The sequence below is a fragment of the Triturus cristatus genome, chromosome 1_1 (genome assembly GCF_964204655.1).
Source record: "Triturus cristatus chromosome 1_1, aTriCri1.1, whole genome shotgun sequence".
NCBI lineage: Eukaryota > Metazoa > Chordata > Amphibia > Caudata > Salamandridae > Triturus > Triturus cristatus.
The window spans coordinates 5,250,950-5,257,892 of NC_140579.1; the positions used below are offsets into that span (position 1 = coordinate 5,250,950).

Sequence of the window (6,943 nt, forward strand, 5' to 3'; positions counted from 1 at the left end):
TAGTTGCTGCCGCCTCTGTTGGGCAAATGACCTTTACAGCGCGGTCGTTACACCGCGATACGTTTACAACGTGGCCATTACAACGCAAGTCGTTACAACGACTTGCGCTGGATGGCGCTATACACTAAGGAATAGTATGATTTACTATTCCAACGCCTTCCCTACTGTTACGTAGACTGGAGTTGGAATAGTAAATCACACAATTCCAAAGTCCAGCGCCCTCCAGCGCAAGCCATTGTAACGACTTGTGTTGTAATAACTGCGATGTAACATACCGCAATGTAAATCATCGCGTTGTAACGTCACATATTCCCTCTATTGTAGTCAGAGTGGTCGGAGGATGAGGCGTGAAGATAGAAATATCATCTTCATAAGCAGCTCGTTTCAGGACAGACTGCTGAGTCCTAGTGGAGGACCATCTTGCAAAACATCCAGACAACTCCGATAGGGTTCAAGATATCAAGCAGAAAGCAAAGGAGAAAGAGGACATCTTTGGAGAGCACCTCTTTGAATTGACCAACTCTTGAGCTTGGCACGTGAGATCATAAGCCTTGCCATGAGAGCTTTATATAGGATATTAATTCTGTTGAGAATAAGGGGTGAATCGCATAATGAATCATGGCCTGCCAAAGAAATGACCAAGAAACCCACTCAAACGCTTCCTCAGCACCTAGAAGTATCATACAAGCGTCCACTTGCTAAACAGTGGCAATTTAAAATATGAAAATGGCCAGACTAGTGTGATGAGCGAGGTCCCTTTTAGGGACAACCCTTAGTGCATAGGATTAACACAATGTGCGACTGAAAGGGAGATCTGGTCCACCAATATCTTGGCATAGATCTCAGACTCACCATTAAATCAGGCTAGCCTCTCTGAACTCGGCTCTCTGCCGCGTGGCGTCCCAGGATCCTTTACCTGGAATCGGAGAGAATTTGACCGAGATTAGTTCGGCCGAGCTCAGATACTTCAGTGTTGGAAAATGTTGGAACAGGCACAGCAAGTTACTTTTGTGAAGTCTATCAGGGGAGCCCTTTGGATGTAATATGAGATGAACCCCAGTTCCCATTGGTCTTTCCCGGTCAGAGAGGGGGGGCCTCCGCTGCCCATTGGTGCTGGAGGAAAGGGGGTCTGAGTGCACCTTGGAGGTGGCTCGAGTGCTCTGATTAGGACTTGCTTGTTGGGTATTTTGGCCCCAGGGGTTTGACAATTGATCTTGGTGTTGACTGTAGCTAGTTATCCTCCCACTTTGCGTCCAGGTGTTTGGACGGATAGTCTTGACGTTGGTTGTGACTAGTTGTCATGCGCTCTACTCTCACCGGGTTTGGGGTGGGGCCACTGATTACGTTCCGTGTTGCCTTTCGGCTTCTGTCGCATGCTTATTTTAGCTGGGTTGCAGGGTGAGGAAGCGCGGGGAGATGGATATTCAAGTTGTTACTTTCAAGGACCAAGGGGCTTTCAGTGAGGAATGGGGTATTAGCGGGATCGATACAACTAGCGTATCTTAGTCGTCATTTCTGCTATTTGTGCCCTTAGAGCGGTTGTGGTTGTGGGAGCCCAGGGCTCCTGCCCTTAAGGCACTTGTGGTGGCGCCCCGTGGGCCCTGTGTGTGGCCCCTATGGTTTTATTAGGGCTCTTTGGAGTGATGTCTATTCACAGTTCTACCCATGCTGTATCGTGGTGGGTGTTGTTTTCCGTTGTTTCTGGTGCACGGCTCAGTGTGCATGTGCCTCCCAGGGGGGTTGTTCTGTGAACCACTGTCGACACATCGAGTATGGCCCCTGATGCATGGGTACTGACTGTTGTTTCCTGGGCCGCATTGTGCTCTTGGCTGTTATTGGTGGATTGGTTTCAAGACCATTAACAGTAGTCAGAACTGCTACTACATTTTGTGCTCCGTTCGGCACTGCCTCTTGGAGGATGCAGGTGCTCGATGGATGTTGCCGGCAGATTAGTGGGCTAGTGTCCCCGTGTGTCCTGCAGTTGATTAGGGAGCTAAGTTAAAGATAGGAAAGAGCTCGGGAGGCCCATCCCCTGGGCTGCATGTGTGCTGGAAGAGGTCCCTACAATCAGTGACCGCCGCTTTGTAAGCCACTGTTTGTTTTTTCAATTTCTTTTTCACCTTCCGCACAAGGTTGCTTGTTTTTTTAGGGCCTTCCAGTGCTACTACCTCCCGTGCAGGTAAGTCACAGGATTGAGCTTGTGCGATCCCTTCAGTCAGAACAGGGGAGGGCGAGACCACAGGGACACTAGAGTTGCAAGTGGGCTGTTTTGTTAGAGGATTCAGCCCCTGCTCGGTCTCTGATATGCCAATGTTGGAACAGCCAGGGAAGGTGCATGGTTCTTAATTTGTCAATCCGTGGAGAACACAAGCAGGGCTGGTCCACTCCTACCTGCCCGAGAGAGTCTTCCAGTGTGGTTAGTCGGTGTCCCAGGTCCAATAGTCTTGAGGTAATGGACTGAATTAGGTCAATCTGCATCTCCATCTTTTGAGATTGCCATAGATGGCAATTGTGTCTTGTTTAATGCTGATAGAGGACAGGGAGGCCAAAGGTGGGGTACAAGACCCTGTAAAGAGGGACCCGGGTGCCCCTAATTGTGGGGGACTATTAGGTCTATGTTTATGCTCGGATCTGGGTGCTGGACTTTCTACCAGCGAAGCTTCAATTTGGGCGTCAATTTGGGCTTCCAGTGTGGCGAGAAAGCAGTCCGATAGATTGCCCAGTTCCTGGCCGGATACGCTTTCCCTCTGTGCGTCCTCTACGGGAGATTGAGCAGAGCTGACCTCTGGTGGGTTTTTTAGTAACTCAATTTCTGGGAGATAAACTGTGATAGCGGAGTAGATAAAGAGGAAGTCGCACTGTTATGCACCTGCAGCATCACTGTGATCTCGCTCGGGCGTTGGTTGCTAGCCAGAGCTTCTCGATCCAGCCCTGGTTGTCTGTGCTCAGCTGATTTGGGGGGTGGTTGTCTCCTTATCTTTTCGCTCTCTTCAGGGCTGTTCCCAGTGTTCCAGGTGAGGGGTTGGAAGGAGAAGTCTCCTCCCCATGTGGCCCTGGGCAGGAGGTTGACCTAGGAGATGGTCCAATATCCGCGGCTCCAGTGACCTTCACTGTGTAAAGCATTGATGGCTTCTTGCATTCCCTTGAGCCCAGTGATGTGGGTGAAGGAGGTCGTTTAAGGGGACCTTTGAGAAGTGTTCATTTATCCGCCCTGGTGATGATGGTTGGACTCCTTGGACAAGGGTCCCTTTTGCGGACATGCGAGACATCCCCAGGTGTTTCTTTGAGTCTGATGGTGTAAGCGTTTGTTGGTAGTTGGCGGGCTTTCTTGGTAGTGCTTCTCTGCCCTACTTTCCTTTGCTTTTTGATTGGACTACCATCAGGCTCAAAGTCCTGAAAGGGGACTGGTGAAGGAGGGTCTGCTGCGAGTTTGTTGACTTTCCTTTTGGTCATGACGCCAGGCCTTTGTTGCTGTTTAATGGCTGAATCCAAGGAGTGCTTGGAGGGGTAGAAGTGCTGTTCAGTGGAGATTGACCAATAATGCTATGGAGAAGGGGGTGGGGGCACCGCCATACCTCCCAGCCAATAGATTTGCCCTGCAAGGGGCCAATAGGAATAAAGGGAGAGGCACGAACACGCTCTCCAGAAGGGCTTTCCTGACATTTCCCCCCCGCAGAAAAAATGTCAGTGGCTGTTAAGATGGAAGCTGGAGGTGGATTGAGGAGGGCGGGGATTGCCCCGATTACTTACCGGTAATCTTCATTACTCCGAGTGTAGTCTTCCTCGCCACATGACTAACAAAGTGAGCTTCAGCTCCACACCAGAACCCTCCAAAGCAAAAAAGTCAGCCTCCCATGCCTCCCATCCCCTCCCAATATGGCCGACCCAGTACACCCATGACCTCTATAAGAGGCGGGCCGGCCCAACCCATCAGCCTGAAACTACCAAGCCTAAACATGAAGCCGATAGCCAGACAGGGAGGGAGGGATGGGAACTCATGTGGCGAGGAAGACTACACTCGGAGTAATGAAGATTACCGGTAAGTAATCGGGGCATTACCTCCTCGTTAGTCTTCCTCGCCACATGACTAACAAAGTGAGCACATACCAAAGCCAAGCGGCTTCATGGAAACTCACAAGGAACCAAAGGACCAGAAGGGAAACCCACGAGAGAGGGCAAACCCAACAGCCCAACGAGCGGAGAAACCACCCAAGAGAGAGGCACCCACGGGCAGGAGGAACCAGCCCGGGACAGAAAAAAAACACCGGAAGGACCGAAAACCCGGACCCCCCCAGACAAGAAGTGCTGCCAGAAAATCCGCCCACCAAGGAAAAAAAGAAGGACAGAGAAAGCAAGGCACCAGACCACACGGTACCAAAAGGCAACCGAAAACAGGCCCACAAACAAAAAGCAGCAAGCCTAGCCAAGACCGCCCAATGGACAGCCCAAAGCGAGGGGGGACCCAAATGGCCCAGGAGCCACCGGAGCCCCACAGGGAAAGAAGAAACAGAGGGCAGCCACACCACAGAGACCCAACAAAAAAGGCCACAGCAGCAAGAGACCCAGGCCGACCAAAGCCCAGCCACGCGCACGGTGGACCACCAACAGCGAGAGAGACGAACCACCCCCAAACCAAGGACCGGAGGGGAGAAGAAAACAAAAGCCACCAGAGCCGGAGGCTAACAGAGGCAGATGCAAAAGGACCGACAGGAGCCGCAAGAACGGGAGGAGGCACAGAAAAGGAAACCAGCACCCCACCCGAACAACAAAATGAAAGGCACCCAAGCCCCACCAGTAATGAGAGACAGGAGGGACAAGGACCACAGCCACCCAACGGAACCCCGGAAGGGAACGCGACAACAACGAGAGAGCTCAGACCGATGCAAGGCAAAGAGCCCCCGTCAGCAAGGCCACCGAAGAAGACCAAGGCCAAGCCCCAAACAGGAAAGCAACCACCCACCAGGGGACCCAAGCACAGAAGCACCATGGACCCGGAAGGAAGGGGAAAGCTGAACGCACGAGCAACACAGCCCAGTGCAGAGGACAAGCAAAACGCCCCAGCAACAGTCCACAAGGGAGCCGACGAGGCAAGCACACGAGAGGCCAAACCAACCAACCCCGGGACACAAGTTAAGATCAAAGGCAAAATATATCCGAAACTTACTGAAGGAAACACCATAAATACTCTCAAGACTGAGCAAACAGTGACATTGAAGACCAGGGAGAGAACACCTAACCTGCAGAGTAAGAGGCCAAGACATTCACCTTCAGGCCAGAGTGACTCTTTAGAGCCCACAAGGCCAATAGCAACACAAACCAACCCCCAGGACCGCCCCAGCCGAAAAACGGAGATCCAACAGGGATCGGAGCGAACACAAGGGCAAGGCCACAGGCCGCAAGCCACCAAAGGCGAGAAAGACAGAAGAGCCGGACGGAACGGGGCCGAGAAAACCCAGGGAAAAAAACCCGAGTCGGAAGGACCCCGTACCCCCTTCGAAAGAAGGAACGCTGCACGAAAAAATGCGTGTCAACCCTGCGCAGGGGCCACACCAACCACACAGAAGCGTTCCAACGAAAGGAGATGAGCCGCCGAAGCGAGCACACCAGGGGCAAAGAAGAACAGGAGCCAAACCGCACAGGGAGCGTCGAGCCCCAAAGGGAAAGAGAACCGGGAAAACCATCAGCCTAGGCGAGCCCCACCAACAGGAGAAACATCCCGGCCGAGCCAACAGGCCCAGGCGTGAAACAGCCCAGGGACTCTGGCAGAGAATGACCGAGGCAAGAGCCCCAAGAAGCCCCCGCAAGGCAGGGGCAAAACCAAGCCAAGACACGGCCAACCGAAGGCCCACCCGGCAGAGTAATAATACGTGCAGAAGAGCCCAATGGAACAACTCAGGACAAACACCTCGTACAAGGAAGCAAGCAGCAATGACAAGAAACCACAGCTGCAAAGCGCAAACAAGCACCTGCAAGGCACTCCAGGCACCAGAGGCCGACAGGAAGAACAAGCAAGCAAGAACACAGCTGTGCGGCAAGTAACGTACGGACGAGGCCAGCACAAGGGAACAAAACCACCGGACACCAAAGCACCCCACATCACACCAGCGTAAAAAAACACCCACACCAGAGCCCATGGAAGGACTCAGGAGAAGTGAACACGCAATGAAGAGGAGGAAGGTGCAAGGGACGCGCACCAAGTCAAGGAGCAGGAGGAGGACGGGACACCACCGCAGCAGCCTGAGGAGGGCAAGCCCACTGGCAACAACCAGAGCAGAACAGGCAAACAGAGACCCAGCAGTCAAGCCGGCGTGCACAGCCCCCTAAAACCCCGAAGGCCACAGCAACCAGTACAGACCAAGGTCAACAGCGGAGAGCCGGCAGGTACAGGAGAACCCAGGAAGGAAGGCAAAACCTGGGAACGGGTCCCCCCGGCAAACAGCCCAACCCCAGGGCCACAGCACCAGGCACGGCAAGGCAGAAGAAGAAACCGTGCCGAAACCCCAGAAAGAACCAGGGACCGAACCAGGGACCCACAGACAACGCTCCCAAACACAGGAAACGCATCGCGGAGGGGCGTGACACCCTCGCGCAGGGGCCATGCAAGTCCTCCCCGCATCGTTCCAAAGTTAGAATAAGTGCTGCCGAAGCGAGCACACCCAACCGAGCAACTACATCCAGGTGGTCCACTAACCAGGAACCAACCAGCCCGCACCCGAGAAAAGACGAGAGCAGGAGCTACAGGGAGGAACGGCCGCAGGACCAACGCGACAAGAAGAGAACCCAGGGAAACGATGAGCCAAAAAGGAGGCGCTGCCACAGAAAATCACAGAAAGAAGAGTCTGAAATATAGCCAACAGATGACAAATAGACAGCGTATGCGGGACACGAACTCATGTCCTGTGAGACCCAATATAACCACAGGGACAAGACTTACCATAGAGCC

At 53.2% G+C, this 6,943-nt stretch overlaps 1 non-coding gene across 1 annotated transcript; it reads right to left on the bottom strand.

The window, feature by feature from the left end:
* Positions 1 to 6,547: 6,547 nt before the first annotated feature.
* On the bottom strand, positions 6,548 to 6,654 carry LOC146869082 (U6 spliceosomal RNA). Its single transcript, XR_014959981.1, has one exon. It is a non-coding gene; the product is annotated as a U6 spliceosomal RNA (small nuclear RNA).
* Between the last annotated feature and the right edge of the window lie 289 nt (positions 6,655 to 6,943).